The sequence below is a fragment of the Coffea arabica genome, chromosome 6e, assembly GCF_036785885.1.
Source record: "Coffea arabica cultivar ET-39 chromosome 6e, Coffea Arabica ET-39 HiFi, whole genome shotgun sequence".
Taxonomy (NCBI): Eukaryota; Viridiplantae; Streptophyta; class Magnoliopsida; order Gentianales; family Rubiaceae; genus Coffea; species Coffea arabica.
The window spans coordinates 19,757,055-19,775,134 of record NC_092321.1 but is presented as its reverse complement, the minus strand read 5'-3'; positions in this window follow the sequence as shown (position 1 = coordinate 19,775,134).

Sequence of the window (18,080 nt, the reverse complement as noted above, 5' to 3'; positions counted from 1 at the left end):
ATATGAACTTATTGTGAACAAACTCACCAGATACAACTTTTTTAAAGTTTAATCTTTTTGATATTTTACACGATTTATTTGATTTATTGCAGTCCTGTGAGTACCGTTTTCAAAATACCCCGATTCAATTGATCAATTAGGACCTGGATTAGTTTTTAAGTGGTAGCAGCATCACAAAGGTCCTTAATTGGAACCACAAAATAAGTTCATGTATCACATTGGCTAAAAATAAAAGTTAAAGACTAACCAATACTAGTGAAAATGTTTAGGAACCAAATTCGCTATTTACCCGTCATTTTCTTGCGCTTTAACTTCATTGAACCTGTAGAAATAGGTAACAGGCAACGTATTTCAAGTCGTTTTCAGCTGGTCCCTTCTGTTTCAATCCACTGAGCAATTAAACTGTTCATCTTTATTAAACGTGAGGCTGAAAACCCTCAGAGACTGCCACGAAGAATCCATACATGAAAAGAGACTGATTCTGTATGCATGCATCTTCTCATGGATGATAACCATCAGAATCATATCAGATGCGTTCAGTGAAAACAGGAATCATAGCCAAAGCCAGCGCGAAAATATAGGATTTGGTCCTATTTGTATATTGTAGTGAATGCATACGACATTTGGGAGTTTCACAAACAAGGGAATACGATTCTAATTTTTCTTTTGTTATCCAACATTTTTTTTTGCATGGAAATACAAGCAATTTAAATTTAATCGAGATTCAGCTCATTGGTGCTGGCTTTTATTTCTTGATATGGCCATGACTACATACTCTAATGGCAGCAAATCTAATTAGATTCAGCTTATTGGCGCTAGTCTCATTCCTGAGGAAATTAAAATTGAGAATAAGTGAATACTAAAATGTTTTGGCTAATAGGTGCTCATTTTTAAAAAATTTTTTCTAGCAATGAAAGGGTGTGATTTAAGAAGTGGGGAGGGTACAGGAAAATTAGGATAAAAGGTGTTCATTAGTCACTTGTTAAGAGCGGCATTAGGTGTTAGGTATTTAGAAAAGTATGTTTATTCATAAAAGTGTTATAATTCAAGAATGCAATAAATATGAGCGCATGTATTTATATGATAAGTTAAATATAATTTAAATATTTTAACGAATGCCCGATAAACACCCATTAAAAGAATCCACACTAAAATATGAGTTTTTCTACTTGATGCCGTGAGCTAGATATACACACAGAAAAAGGAAGATGGGCGCAATCTTCATCTTCAAAATTACCACCAGCCCCAAATTACAATACTTTCGTAATTAAAATTTACCATTTTGGCCAAAAAACTAGGACTGTCAATGGGACCGGATCAACCTGAACTCGGCTCATTCGGCCCGAGAAAAAAACCCGACGTCTGAGTTTGGGCCTAAAAAATTACGTCCGAATTAAATATGAGTTGAGTTTGGGTCTCATTAGATTCAAACCTGATATAGGCCCAGTCCTTTAATTACTTATATATAATGATATATATATATATAATATTTATATTTTGATATTATATATAATTATATATTAAATATATTATTACTAAATACTAAATATATACAAATTATAAAACACAAAAATACATTTGAAAACTCCTCTACTAATTTTCTTGAGAGCCAATATTGATAATGCATAACTAAAATTCTAACTTTTCTTATTGGTTGAGTAAATTTTTATGTTAGCATAATATTGGTTGATTTCCTTTTGGTCTAGAAGCACAAATCATCAAGCATGTTTGGACTTAAATTACAAGGGTATGAAGAAGTTCCAACCTTTGAAGATGTATTGGATTATGACCGCATGTTTTATTACTATTTTCACGTATTTTGAACGAATTAAATATAAATATTGTTGAAAATTTTTTAATTTATGTACTTTTTAAGAACTATTACTTTATTCATGTTTAATTTTAATGTGTAGTCCTGTGTATGTTAAATTAATTTTACAACTTAATAGTTATAGTAATTATATTAAGAAAAATTGAGTAATAAGTGAATTTTGGCTAAACTTGAATAAGGCTCAAAATCCAAATATTTTGTGAGTTGAGTATGATCTTCACATTTATTAATCCGAAACTCATGTTGAGATATGCCAACTTTTTCTACAGATTTTGCTAGATTATGTTTGATGTCAAAATAATTTAGTTATTAGAAGAATAAGGATATTTGTTAACCAAAGATCATGTTGGTTTGTTAACAAATATTTTAGCTAAGATTTGCTAGTAGAAGAAGATTATATCTTGTTGAGATTTTTAGGATAATTGTTAGTTGCATATTTTGCTAGTTTGTTTTATGTAATCATTATAAATAGTGAGTTGATGAATGTAAAACATAAGTTCATTTTCCAACTTCAATACAAGTTTCTTATAAGTTTTTTTTGACAACATTAAGGTATTGTTTCTTAGTTTATGCCCCAAAAAACCAACAAAGTGGTATCAAGAACCTATATCTTAAGGACCTGAGTCTTTTTTTTTTTTTTTTTGAGAGTGAGTGCATTGGTGAGGATCCTTTATAAGTTCAAAACCATGACAGGAAAGAACTTTTTGTCAAATATTTCAACTTTAGTGGTAAAACTTACCAAATTTAGGCCATAAAATTTTGGAACTATTTGGTAGTCAATGATCTACGGGATATGGTAGAAACAAATTTTGTTTCGCCAGTATTTGAAGAGCTGATGGATACACAAATTAGAGACCACAGAGTAGAAGTTAGACAGAGATCCAAGACCATCATTCACATATCAGTTTTTGATGCCATTTTCACAAGGATAATGGTTAATGATTTGATTGAGAATAAATTATTCTCAATTAAAATAAAAAGAAAAAGTTTCACTATGGATTGATCAGATTTTGGCAATTGTAAAGTGGAACATGATGATGAAATCAAGAATTCAGATCCTGAAAAAATTCAGGAGGAGATCATTGATAAGTCAGGAGGTATCAAATTGATTCCTGATATTTATCAAGATTATAATATTGCTGTTTTTGAGTCTACAGGTTTTGGCGGGGATGACAAAATGAAGAACCATACAGAATTCCATATTTTCTATACAAGTTCAAATATTGTCGAAAGGTAACCTATGAGAAAGTTATTTGGAAACATAAAAAAAAGCCATCTTTTATTTGGAGTATGACATGAGAAGACAAAAGAAGTGGTTTGTTGCAAGACTAATATTTAGCTTATATAGAAACCTAAAAGAAGAAGTTCATTGAAAGGCTAATCATCAGTTCCAGAACTTACAAAAGTTTTGTCCAAAACAAGATTGAAAGATTTGAGAAAATAATTCAAAATCTGCAGAAAAAATGGCAAGGAGGTGTGTTGAGATATGCCAATTTTTTCTACAAATTTTGCTAGATTATGTTTGATATCAAAATAATTTAGTTATTAGAAGAATAAGGATATTTGTTAACCAAAGATCATGTTGGTTTGTTAACAAATATTTTAGCTAAGATTTGCTAGTAGAAGAAGATTATATCTTGTTGAGATTTTTAGGATAATTATTAGTTGGATATTTTGCTAGTTTGTTTTATGTAATCATTATAAATAGTGAGTTGATGAATGTAGAACATAAGCTCATTTTTCAACTTCACTACAAGTCTCTTATAAGCTTTTTTCGCAACACTAAGAGGCTGCTTGGTTAAAGGGTTTGGGAATCATAGAAAGGAATGAACCCCTTATTTGTTGCTTGGGTTAAGTCTATTGGAATGCAAATTTTGGAATCATTTCTAAAAAATCAGACTTATCCCATTCCCGAGCAAATTGGGAGGTTTTGGACAAAACTCTCAACTTATTCCCTCATACAACATTTATGACGGACCTACCTTCTCTTTCTCTCCATCACACGCCGCACCTTCTGTTTTTCTTTTTCGTCAGATTTCCTATCTCTTCTTCTTCATCATATAGTCTTCATCTCTTATTCAAAATTTCTTGAAAAAAAAATCTAAAATAGATCTAAATAGGATAGGAATGGGCAAATATCTTCAGTGATAAAGAGGAGTAGATTTCAAGTTAGGGATAGGAATTCGGTAAGAAGCAAGGACCGATTGGACAGCGACCAAGAGCAGTGGGTTTCAACTCTCCCTGGACAGCGAATTCTGGAGTTGAAGAGTCTGAACAAGGATCAACTGCATTGAAAATCTCTTCTTGTCTCCGATGTTGCCGCTTTCATAGGGAAGATCGATGACTTTAAACTCATCAAATAATCCGTACAGATAATGTCTTGAAATGCCCATGAAGGGAACAGAAACCTTGTCTCCACCGAGAAGGGAGAAGTTCTGATTCTGAGTCCTTGTAATATCACATTTGTTTAAATATAAAAAATTGGTTAAATAGTGCATTAAATACAAAACCTGCCAGTTTCCTATAAAGAGCTGATATGTTATGGGCAATTTCTTTTTTTTTTTTAACTTTCACATATTTAATTTATGTTAAATACAAAATATACTAGTTTTCCTTTGGGTGCTATTTAATCAATTTTTTCTATAAAGAGCTAACATGTTTCCCATAAAGAGCTGGTACAAAACATACTACAAAACCTGCCAGTTTCCCATAAAGAGCTGGTATGTTATGCGCTATTAAACCAATTTTTCATATTTAAACAAATTTATGAAAATTAAAAGCATTTTTATTTGGAAGAACGCATTCCTTGGATGCATTTTTCACCCTTTAGGAGGAGACTCAAAAATCGCCACCCTTTGGGAAGTTAGTTTAAAAACTCCCTCTTTTTGGAATTTACACCTTGTTAATGCAGCCACTATATTTTTTTTCTGGTATTAATTTTTTTTATGGTTTATGATTTTCTTATGTTTTATCAAAAAGTTAATAACTATTCTAGTTACAATTATGGAGATGTTAATTTATCGTATGTGTAATTCTTTTATTTTATAAGAATTGTTATATCAGAGGTAAATTTGAAATTTAATTGCATTTAATTCCGAAACACTCATCAAACTAAGCATCAGGAATTGAAATGATGCTAATTCCAATGTGTGAACCAAGCTATATATTGGAATGAAAAGTTTAATTTCAAAACTAGAGTCTATGATTCCATTTCCATTTCCGATTCCAATCTGTGAAACAAGCAGCTCTTAAGGTGTTGTTTCTCATTGAAGTCCAAAAATATTACAAATTAAATAAGTTGAGTTTGAATTTTTGAAAACCCGGCTCATATGGCCCCATCGACCGCCCTACAAAAAACTAGTCTGGCTCGGTTCTTATTTGGTGCTATGAGAGAACCAAACAGACGACCCCTACTAATATATGTAGCATTTTTTTTAACTTACAGATTTAGAAACTATTTTAAGCTTGTAATCGTATGACCTTTTTTTTAAACAGCTAAGTGTCTCAGGATCAGTCAGTCAGGCTGACGTGTCAACAAACTAATACACGCAAAATTTCCTTACCAAACTAGTACCATCAGTACAATTCCATAAATGATCACAAGCCAAACTCAATCAAATTACATCCCAACTCTTATAGGAAAACGAAAATACAGAGACTAATATGCACATAACATGGTATTGACTACACTCATTTCCTCACTGTGAGATCATCCACTTAGGAAACAGTACACATTTGCCTGGTTTCATAAATAGGTATGCATTTTCTACATATGAGAGAAACATGTTACATGGCCACAATATTCAACATACAGAACCCTTAATAGGTTGCAATATTTTTTTCCTTTTTCCTTAAAATCAGACAATTATCAACTAGAAATTAGAACCTAGGGAACCAAAAAGGGTGAAATAAAAAGTCGTATTCTTATTCAATCTAACTATTGAACTTCCTTTCTGCACTATGAAGTCGTCATATATACTCTTATAAATTGCATGCATTGAACCAGTAGCACGACTTTAAGCTGTAGCTAGATGTCGCTATGCTTTTTGATGGATATACATTTTTTTTTTTTGTAAATAATGGATATACTTTATAGTAACAAAGGGAGATGGAGTTAATACTTAGGAAGACAGTTGATCTTCAGGTATTCATCTTCAAATTCCATGTAAATTCAGTAATCATCTCTTAGTTTTGTGTCTGTATAACACTAGTCTAAATTTTAGTTCGCTTTAACTAATATTTTCCGATGACATTTCACATGCCTGATTTAAGTATTTTTCTAACAAAATGCTACAACCTAAGATAGAAAAGGGCAACCAATTTTAGAATATGTTATCATAGGCTATATAGAAGAAAACAGAGTTTTTGGCTAAAATAATCTACTTTTCAAAAAATAATCCCAAAGTAATACTCTTTCAGTTTTTATTCCCTTATTAATCTAGTTATTGCCATGTAGACTCTCCATCAAAGGAAAAAAATAACTTGTAAATCTTTTGTTTATATATTACACAGTTTTTCTTTATTTAGTGCCTTAAGGACATTCTGTAAACAAATTAAAAAAGGAAAGTGGATCCACAATTAGTGTTTTAAAATTGTTGATCACCCTCCAAATTGCAATGATTTTGCCGAAGAACTTTTTTTTTTCTGCCATTATTCCTCCCTAGCTTTGTTCTTGATTATTATATCACAAGTTCCTTTCTTTTTTTCTTGTTACTTGCAATTTTATATATGGTAGTCTCCTAAGTTTGTAAATTTTAAGAAGTTTCAAGATAAATAATAATCATAGTTTAGGTGAACTATAAAAATTCCACTATAAGGGGAAAGAAAATTTGAAAAAAATTCTCTTGCATTTTTTGACTTATATCAAAAGAGAATACATTCCAAAAAAATAGGAGAGAGAAAATATAACTAGGTCAGTGTTAGTATCAAAATTAACACACTATATGAGCCAATCTAATGTGAGAAACACTAATTAACTCAATAATAGATAGAGAAATATTTTTTATTTATCTTTAAAATTGTACATAAGTAGAAAAATTTGAACTATTGAAAAGTTATTAAAAATCTATTGATGTGGATTGTACCTCTTAATATAAGATGGAAATGTGAATACTTTCCATACTCAAAGTCCGTATGGCAACAAGTAGGTTAACAAGGGAATATATTTTGAAAGTGCATTAGTTTGGAAATAGTTTTAAAGAATGAGATTATTATGGAAATAAACTCGAAGAAAACAAATAAGAATAGGGAAAGTTAATCTTATCTACTATATTAAGGTGAAGGGTCTAGTATCACTCAAACTGATATGCTCAGTTGTGATAACGGGAACTAGCTACTATCAACAAAATTAACTCTTGACATGAAAAAATTGTAATTGAGCACTAAAATTGGCATATGAAAAATTATCTTGAAGGCCAACTAGAATTGCAGTACTCAATGGATTAAGATAATTGGAACATCTTGTAAATCGAGATTGTTATAATTCCACTTTCACTCGATTTACCGTCAAACCCAACTTGTCAGCATCTCATTTTTCAGTGGCAGCATTATCTAGTACTTGAAAACAATGAAATAGGATGGATGACTGCTTTGGATACGATTCAATGTATGTTTCTGCTGCTATATCAGTTGTTTTCTAACGCAGGGAATGGTTCTTACCAAATCTAGCTGTTTTCGCCCCTACTTGTTAATAAAAAATCACTTGCAATATGTTCCTCAATGACTTCTTAATGACAAAATTATTTGTTAACTGTAAAGAACAAAGCAAGAAATTTTCTTTTTTTGAATGTGCACTTCTATGCAATTATTAACATAACTCGTATAAGCTACCAATGGTGAAAAAACTTATTCCAAGTGAGACAAATTTGAGAGCTTAGGAGCCAAAGTATCCAAAATTAAAATTTAAGCTACAAAATGATAATGAGGTACAAGTTTAGAGATGCAAAGTGGAATTAGTTCTTTCATTTTTTGACACATTTACCCTTTTATATTTGTCTCAACCACAATTTAATCCTTCTAATAAACCATGGAGTCTACCCACAAAAAGCGATTGAAAACTACAATATATCTGAGCAATAGACACAATTAGGGAATCCCTAAAATCAAAGAAGAGGGCCATCTATTATATTTCTATTGTTTAAGTTATATTATCACTTAGTGCTGGACTTTCCGTCCGAAATTTTCTGTCACAAAGCACTTCTGGAAATCTATTATCTATGATTGTCTTTAGTCGTCGAGAATGAGTACTCTATATTAATGATTGTTTCTTGAGTAAAAAAGTTAAAACAGAGAAAATAACCAATTGCATGTATGTGTCTCAATTGCATACATACATATGCACGCATTTGTATGTATATTCGTCTGAAAAAACATAATAAAAAATTAAAGAATAAATTACTTTTAGTTGTCTCTAACATTCTTAACAATGTTCTATGTAATTCTTATCATTTCAGAGGTCCAATTCTAAGTCATCAAATCATTTGAACCCAAAATTTTGGTCCATTCAATCCATTATTATATGTAACAACTACCGTAAAAGCTTTTGACAAATTTCTTTAAGCTAAAAGGCTATATTGATTGAAGATCATACCAATGGTCTTTCCAAAAAGTACAATACGCAATTTTGAGTTTCGATATTATTTTAGTTAGAAGACATATGATGGATGAGGCAAATTTGTCACTCCTATATAGGTTTTCATATACTTTTGCACCACATCTCGATTTTCTATACTTTTGAGGGATGAGTATCACTTGTGCAACTTGAAAGCACAAAGTGTTGGGGAAACCGGGTAATTTCCCACTCAAAAAATACAACTAGTGATTAAACCGATTCAGTAATTCCCAGGAAAGATCGTCGAAACAATCTCCTTAGACAGAATTACCATTCCAAGTAAATTCCCAGGAAAGGCTGGAGGGGTCACAAGCGGTCCCACTTAAAACCCAGTCTCCTAGACAGAACTTACGTGCACGGTGTATTATCACAACTATACCCGTGTATACATAAATAATACGTACACACGAATAAGAAAATACACCCAAGAGAATCGTATAATACACTACAAATAAACCCGACAAATATAGACAAATATATTGAATACTATACTACAATAGAAAAGAAACTAATAAATAAATGCGGAACAAATAAAAGAGATAAGGAACGAACGCACCCGAAAAATTGATAATGGAGTTCGGCCAATTTTGCCTACTCTCCGAGCACCGCTCAAGCGACCTGCTTTTATAATTTAGGAGAGAAGAAAAAATACAAAGAATTACAAAATCCTTATGTGTAATTCTTTGTTGTTCTTGGTACGATTCAATTGGAAGGATTGAGAGCTATTTATAGCTCTCAAGTAATCCTACAACTCCTAAAACAACCAATGTGGGATATGTAAATTTTGCCAAAAAATCAACAATATTGGCTTGAGATAGTCAATAATGTTGGCTTTGAATTCAAATGTTGATTTGAATCCAACAAATCTCCACCTTGGCATAATTTCTAGTCCCACCAAAAATACAAACGGTCCTTGTGGTGCTTCCAAATTTGCGCCCTCAGACGCCAACTCAAATATGCAGGATATTGACCAAGTCTAAACAATGTTCAAATTTGGACCTTGTAACCACCTTGGTCAGCATATCTGCAGGATTCTCCGTAGTCCGAATCTTCTGAAGAAAAATCTCCTTTTCTTCGAGAATTTCCCGCACAAAGTGATAGTGAACATCAATGTGCTTCGTTCTTGCGTGCAAGACCTGGTTCTTTGCTAAGTGAATAGCACTCTGACTGTCACAAAACACGTCAATGTGTTTTTGACCAACTCCCAAGTCTTCAAGCAATCCTTGAAGCCAAATTGCCTCCTTCACAGCTTCTGTAATCGCCATGTACTCTGCCTCCGTTGTTGACAAAGCCACCGTTGACTGCAAAGTAGACTTCCAACTAACTGGCGCCTTGGCAAATGTGAACAAGTAGCCAGTTGTAGAACGTCGCTTATCCAAATCACCTGCATAGTCAGAATCACAATATCCAACTACACATTGACCAGGTGATTTATCCTGCTCAAATACTAATCCAACATTTACGGTATTTTGGATATACCGTAGAATCCATTTCACAGCTTGCCAATGACCCTTGCCTGGATCATGCATAAACCTGCTTACCACACCAACTGCCTGTGAAATGTCGGGTCTCGTACATACCATTGCATACATCAAGCTACCAACTGCATTAGCATACGGGACTTTCGCCATGTATGCTCGCTCTTCATCCGTCTTTGGAGATAATAGGCTACTAAGTTTCAAATGAGGAGCAAGCGGAGTACTTACAGGTTTTGAATTTTCATTCATGCCAAAACGTTGTAGTACCTTCTTCAAATACTGTTTCTGTGTCAGACAAAGCTTGCCTCTCGTTCTATCCCTGCTTATCTCCATGCCGAGAATCTTCTTGGCTTCTCCCAAATCCTTCATCTCGAACTCTTCACTCAACTGAGCCTTCAATTTATCAATTTCAACTTGGCTCTTTGATGCTATCAGCATATCATCAACGTACAAGAGTAAGTAGATATAGGAATCATCTCGTAGCTTGCGCAAATACATACAGTGATCGTATTTGCTTCTTGTGTACTTCTGGCCCATCATGAACTGGTCAAATCGTTTGTACCATTGTCTCGGTGATTGTTTCAATCCGTACAACGATTTGCTCAGCTTACAAACCCAATTTTCTTTACCAGCAACTTTAAATCCATCTGGTTGAGACATATAGATTTCCTCCTTCAAGTCACCGTGAAGGAACGCAGTCTTCACATCAAGTTGAGCTAGCTCCAAATTCAACTGCACTACCAAGGCCAACAAAATTCTAATAGAGGAATGTTTAACAACTGGAGAAAATACCTCATTATAATCAACTCCCTCCTTTTGAGCGTAGCCTTTAGCCACCAATCTTGCCTTGTAGCGAACATCAATCTTGTCAGGAAATCCTTCTTTCTTTGCAAATATTCATTTGCATCCAATTGCCTTCTTGCCCTTCGGTAGTTATGTCAACTTCCACGTATTGTTCTTCTGAAGAGATTACATCTCTTCTTCCATAGCATCTTTCCATCTATCATTTTCTGTACTTTGAACTGCTTCAGAAAATGTGGATGGAACATCATCAATAACTGGAAGTGCATAAGCCACCATGTCAACAAAACGAGCAGGTTTATGAATTTCTCGTCTTGCCCTATTGACGGCAATTGACTCTTGCTGCTGTTGAGGTTCTTGGGTTGAAACCTCTTCCCCATCTGACTCGTCTTCTGCCATGGGAGAGTCACTGAAGGTGCTGTTTGTTGGGCTCACCATTATTTGCTCAAACTCCACCTGTTTCGGCGTACACTCCACCTGTTGAGGAGTACCACTGGTTCCATCTTGTGTTACCTTATTCAACATGGCAGATTCATCAAAGGTAACATCCCTGCTGATAATGGTTTTCTTTGCTTCTAGACACCACAACCAGTATCCCTTAACTCCAGCACTAAAGCCCATAAAGAGAGCCTTCTTTGCACGTGGATCCAATTTTGATTCATTTACATGATAATATGCAGTAGAACCAAAAATACGCAAAGAATCATAATCTGTTGCAAGTTTTCCAGACCATACCTCTAATGGATTTTTGCCACCGATTGCAGATGATGGCAAGCGATTGACGAGATGTTGAGCGTATGTCACAGCCTCAGCCCAAAACTTTCTGCCTAATCCAGCATTAGACAGCATGCAACGTACTTTCTCCACTAGTGTCTTGTTCATACGCTCTGACACCCCATTCTGCTGCGGTGTTTTTCTAACTGTGAAGTGCCGAACTATGCCACATTCTTGGCATATCTTCTGGAAGGGATCACTCTTGTATTCTCCACCGTTGTCTGTTCGGAGGATCTTGATCTTTCTTCCCGTCTGGTTTTCAACCTGAGCTTTCCATTTAAGGAAAATCTCTAGCACCTCATCCTTGCTCTTCATAGTAAACACCCAAACTCTTCTGGAAAAATCATCAATAAAAGTGACAAAGTAATACCTGCCACCAAGGATGGAGTCTTGGCAGGTCCCCACACATCTGAGTGCACATAATCCAAAATACCTTTGGTATTATGGATACCAGTGCCAAATTTCACTTTTCTTTGTTTTCCCAGAACACAATGCTCACAATATTCTAATTTGCAAACTTTCGTACCTTTCAATAATCCTTGTTTGGCAAGATTTTGCAAGGATTTTTCACCAGCATGTCCCAATCGCATGTGCCACAACTTTGTTGCTTCCGCATCCTTCTTGCTACTGGAAGATGTTGCTGCTGCTGCTGTCCCAACAACTATACTACCTTGGTAGTAATACAGATTATTCTTCCTCACACCTTTCAACATCACAAGTGCTCCCGAAGTTACTTTAAGAATTTCATCTCGCATCTTCACTTCCAAGCCTTTTGACTCCAAGAGTCCCAAGGAGATGAGATTCCTCTTCAAATTTGGCACGTACCGAACATCCTTCAGGATTCTGGTGGATCCATCATGATTTCGCAACTTGATTGATCCTATCCCAACTGTTTTACATGGATTGTCATTTCCCATGTACACAACTCCACCATCAAGTTCTTCAAATTCAAAGAACCACTCCCGCATGGGAGTCATATGGTAGGTACAAGCTGAATCCAAAATCCACTCATCTGGATGGGATGTTAAAGGTGATACAGCCAAAGAGAAATCTGATTCCGCATCACTTTTGCATTCTGCAATATTTACGTCTTGCGGAGTTTTCCCTTTCTTCTTCAATTTTGGACAGTCTTTCTTCCAGTGCCCTTTCTCACGACAGAAAGCACACTCATCTTTGGCAACTCTGCTTTTCGATTTGGACCTTCCTCTTCTCCCCTTTGATTGGCTTTGTTGACGACCTCTTGCCACTAACGCTTCATTTGCTGCAGCTACTTTCTTTTTCATTTTATCCTGCTTTCTCAATTCACGACTATACAAAGCAGAACATACAGCATCTAAAGGCACATTTTCCTTCCCATGAAATAACGTAGTTTCCAAATGTTCAAATTCATCAGGAAGGGATGACAACAACATCAAAGCCAAATCTTCATCTTCAAAATTTATATCTAAATTTAACAGGTCTGCTACTAATTGATTAAACATAGTGATGTGTTCATTCATAGTAGTACCTGGTTGGTAATCGAAACGGAACAATCTTTTCTTCATTAGGAGTTTATTCTGACCACTCTTCTTCAGAAATTTCCCCTCCAATGCCTTCCACAATTTCCATGCAGAAGTCTCGTTCTTGAAAGTATATTTTTGCTCTTTGGACAAACACGATCGAATAGTTCCGCATGCCAACCGATTTATGGTACTCCATTCCTTCTCTTCTATGTCATCTGGTTTCTTTTCTTCAATGGCAATGTCAAGACCCTGTTGGAAAAGGGAGTCCATGACTTCGTCTTGCCACATGCCGAAATGGCCAGTACCGTCAAATGTGTCCACCGCCACCTTCAAACTTGACATTGAAATTCTCGACCATGTGGACGAGGAAGCCGATGCCCCAGATATAATTTTTGACGTGGAATTGTCAGATGTCATTACAAACTCAAATGATAGTATTCAATATAACAAACTACAAACAAGCCAAAGGACGAACCTTCGGCTCTGATACCACTTGTTGGGGAAACCGGGTAATTTCCCACTCAAAAAATACAACTAGTGATTAAACCGATTCAGTAATTCCCAGGAAAGATCGTCGAAACAATCTCCTTAAACAGAATTACCATTCCAAGTAAATTCCCAGGAAAGGCTGGAGGGGTCACAAGCGGTCCCACTTAAAACCCAGTCTCCTAGACAGAACTTACGTGCACGGTGTATTATCACAACTATACCCGTGTATACATAAATAATACGTACACACGAATAAGAAAATACACCCAAGAGAATCGTATAATACACTACAAATAAACCCGACAAATATAGACAAATATATTGAATACTATACTACAATAGAAAAGAAACTAATAAATAAATGCGGAACAAATAAAAGAGATAAGGAACGAACGCACCCGAAAAATTGATAACGGAGTTCGGCCAATTTTGCCTACTCTCCGAGCACCGCTCAAGCGACCTGCTTTTATAATTTAGGAGAGAAGAAAGAATACAAAGAATTACAAAATCCTTATGTGTAATTCTTTGTTGTTCTTGGTACGATTCAATTGGAAGGATTGAGAGCTATTTATAGCTCTCAAGTAATCCTACAACTCCTAAAACAACCAATGTGGGATATGTAAATTTTGCCAAAAAATCAACAATATTGGCTTGAGATAGTCAATAATGTTGGTTTTGAATTCAAATGTTGATTTGAATCCAACACAAAGCACGTATCACTACCACTTGTGGCATAGATTACAAATGAATACTACCAATCCCCATGCTCAGAAATTAAGTTAAGAACATAACCAAAATAATTGCCAATCACAGAGAAAGTACTTTTTTAGGTTCATTCAAGATCTATGTACTTGTCCATGCTTAGCAAATATGCAACAGTTTATATAGCCTAGTTGGGATTATTCATAGGACACTTGCTGTAGGCCTGTATCATAGATCGGTTAGTACAAGTTAGAAATTGTCCTCCTATGCATAGAAAAAAGCCTTTTTTTTAACCTCAAAATCGATGTACAATGAACCGAGCAAGAAAATCAAACTAATTTGTTGGATTTTTTTTTAATGAAAACTTGTTTAATGCATGGAAGTTTCAAGGCGATGAAAATTATGACAGCATCCCAATTTATTTATGCCCATATCATGATAGCTCGTTTTTTGTTTTCAATTTAGTTTTCAAAGAAGATATAACTATTTTTAACCCGAATGCATGAAAATTCTTATATTTCTTTTATAAGATGTGTTCATCGAGATTCATCCAAGACTATTGGATATATGGAGAAAAAGCATGCAAGTGTTGAACTAGCGGCCAATGTCTGAAAACCCGGACTGTATTGAGCGATTGGACAAGTTGAATTCGTCGACCAGTTTGCTTTTTGGTGTGATCAGGTCTTAAAACTTAGAAGGGGTCAAAGCTCGGTAACTTGGATTCAAATGAGAAAACGGCCCCGTTTAATTGTGAAGCAATTGAACCAAAATGATTTTGAGTGAATTGGTCGGTTCATTGCCCAATTTTGATCAAGCCCAAAATTTTTTTTAAATTTGACAATTTAACTCATTTAATGACATCTCATATTGAATCTTGTCAATTACAATGCATAATTGACAATAACATTTATGTCTTTTGTTTCGTCCATCTCTCTCAAAATATATTTTACTATTTCTTTTTCATTGTCTTTTATTCTTTAATCATACCTATCTTATAGATTACAGCTGCCATATTTGCCATACAGATTACAACTCCTATGTTTTTGAAAATTTAAAAGTACTAGGAAACAGTGCGTCGTATAATATTTTATCTTTTATTCAATACAAGTTATTTTTAAGGTTCTAACAAACATTATTTAAGAAGATTAGAGTGAGGGTTGAAGTGATTATTTCTAACATGCACTAAAGTTCTACAATTGTGTACATATTTTATATGTTTTATAACCATTAACTGTATTTATCATGTATTTATCATGTCAACTTTTGAATCAATAATCCTTTGATCCGATCACTTTTTCAAGTCAATAAATGATTTGGTGTTTCAAATCCTTGCCTGCGATCCTCGCTTTGCTAGCATGACACTCTAACCAATTTAGCTGATAGGCCAAGTCAATGAATGATTTGATTAAGAAGTGAATGTGCATTTATAAGGGTACAATCACTCTGGTAAATGTATTCAAAAAGTAATTTATTCCATATTAACTGGCTAAGTGCTATTTCATTTCCATAGATCATCATACGCTGAGAGAGCCAGATCGGACTAACACTTACTTTTTCTATCTTCTAAGGATTGTTGTTAGAGTTTACCTCGGGATAAGGTAATAATGCCATTCATCATCAAAATTGGGGCTGACCAAGTTACCACCGTGGGCTGAGAAGCGATGGGAGCACAAGCGACTTCAACATCAAAAATAATGTTGAAACCACCATTATGGCTATCCCTAACACTGCGAGATATCTAACGATACCGTTCAATTGTCAAGAACAAAGTTGAAGTCATGCCAAGGGTTATTCTGGCTCTTTAATCAACTCTATAATGTATAATAATTTCTATCAATTCAGAAAATTCTATTGAATTTCAATCGAATTTATATAGAGTAACAAGAGTGGGGAATGATTTTAGTGAACAAGGAAAGGGATGGAAGAACTAATACTGTAGATTTAGGCAAATGATTTGAGTGAATAAGGGAAGGGATGGGAGAATTGATACTGTAGATTTAGGTGTTAAGCTCTAAGTTTGGGGGGGGGGGTTTGTAAAGGATGTTTGTCAACCAAACATGTCATCTGTGTAAATCCTTTAAAAGAAGGAAACAATAAACACCTCCTACTTTATGCATCACTACAAACTGCTTTCAAGTTTGTTTTTGTCCCATTAGGCAATAGATTTGTTTGCTTATTTATTATGATTTTGATGTTTCGAAGGAAGAGGGAGTAAGGATATATATCTCATATCTATTCTTTGACTATTTTAATTGAGCTTATTGAAATATTGACTTGAATAATTGATGCCTTACACTTGGGCCCTTAGATGTCTGTCATTTGATTCTTGATCTACCATACTATGCTGGATTACTAGCATAGGTTTTCCATTCTACCCTTTTCCCGTGTACATTAACAGCTATTCATTTTTTCCGTTCTATCCTTATTTTGTGTATGCCAGGTTTATGTATTTATTGTTTTATATTCAAGGAAGACCCAAAAAAGAAAGTTGGCTTTAAGGGTTTAAGTTAATTATCATCCTTGTTTGCTTTCGATTGCACTACTATGCCTGCTAACACGTATGGTTACATTAATAAAGCATAAGTAGCTTCTTAGTGTGATGTTTTCTTATTTTTGTCAAAATTAAGCTTGTTGCAATGGCTATAAACCATAGGAAATGACAATTAAGTCCTATAGCATCCCTTCTAAGTTTTTTTAGATAGTTCATTTTATAATTGAAAACTTTTATTAATATTATGCACACATGCCGAAACATACTAGTAGTCGTGCCTTGAACGCACTTAACTTTAGCAGAGGGTGAGGCATAGCATTAGTCAATTTAGCTCTTTTTATTTTTTTCTACTTCGTTTTTGTAGGTAAAACTTCCCAAGAATCTACTTATATTAAAAATAAATTCCTCTTTTCCTATTCACTGCCAATTTTCCAACAAAAAGAAAAAATTTCATTTTCATGTATTTTGGAATAAAATTTAATTGCTTACGCGTTTGACATACAGGTAATTATTCCTCTTTTTGTTAAAAAAAATATGGCTAACAATATCTTTTTTCATATTTTTAATTTTTTTAAAAAAATTAGTTGTTGACACATGGTAGCACGTGATTGGATTCCTATAGTAATTGGCAAAAATCAGCAATTAGGTTAAATGTGTTTAGAAATTGAAACAATTAAAGTGGTTAGAAAGATAAAAATGTGATTGAAAAACGTGTTTATAGGGCAACGAAATAATATTTGGTATCCAAACTGTAGACACCAAAATTTTGTTAAAATTTTAATGTTTTTCTTGAATACTTTTTATTGAATTATTTATTTTCTTACATTTATATATATATGTATTTCCAGGTTTGTTTCTTAAAAAAAAAAAAGAAGAAAAAAAGATAAGAGGAAGTGGCGTTGGCCATCATGATGTTTAGATATCATGATGGCCACCAAATTTTGCTTTGACCAAGCTTTGGCAGACACATTTCCAGTAACGAATGGAAAAAGGAATGAAAAAGGCAAAAAGAAAAAGCAAAAGAAGAAGGAAAAGGAGCTTTTGGCTTCTATTATTGGCACTTTCTCTTGGACGAGATAAAGGGGGGGAGAATAGGTAAAAAAAAAGAGGAAGGAAAGCAACGGATCCAAGATAAAAGGGACAAGAAGCAAGAGACTGGAGAGGGCGGCGAAAGAAAATTTCTGCTTCGTGTCCAACATTCCAGGCACAAGCTCCTAATTTTCCTCACATTGATTCAGTCCCCAACTACTTGCAGGTAACGAATACCTCTTAAGTTTGCCCATTTAACATTTTTTATAAGATTTTGTTGAAGCATTGCATGAATTTTCTTCGATGATACATGTATCTGTTAGTTTTTTCATTTTTGCGATCTTTATTGCTTCAAAGATTTGGGTTTTGATGG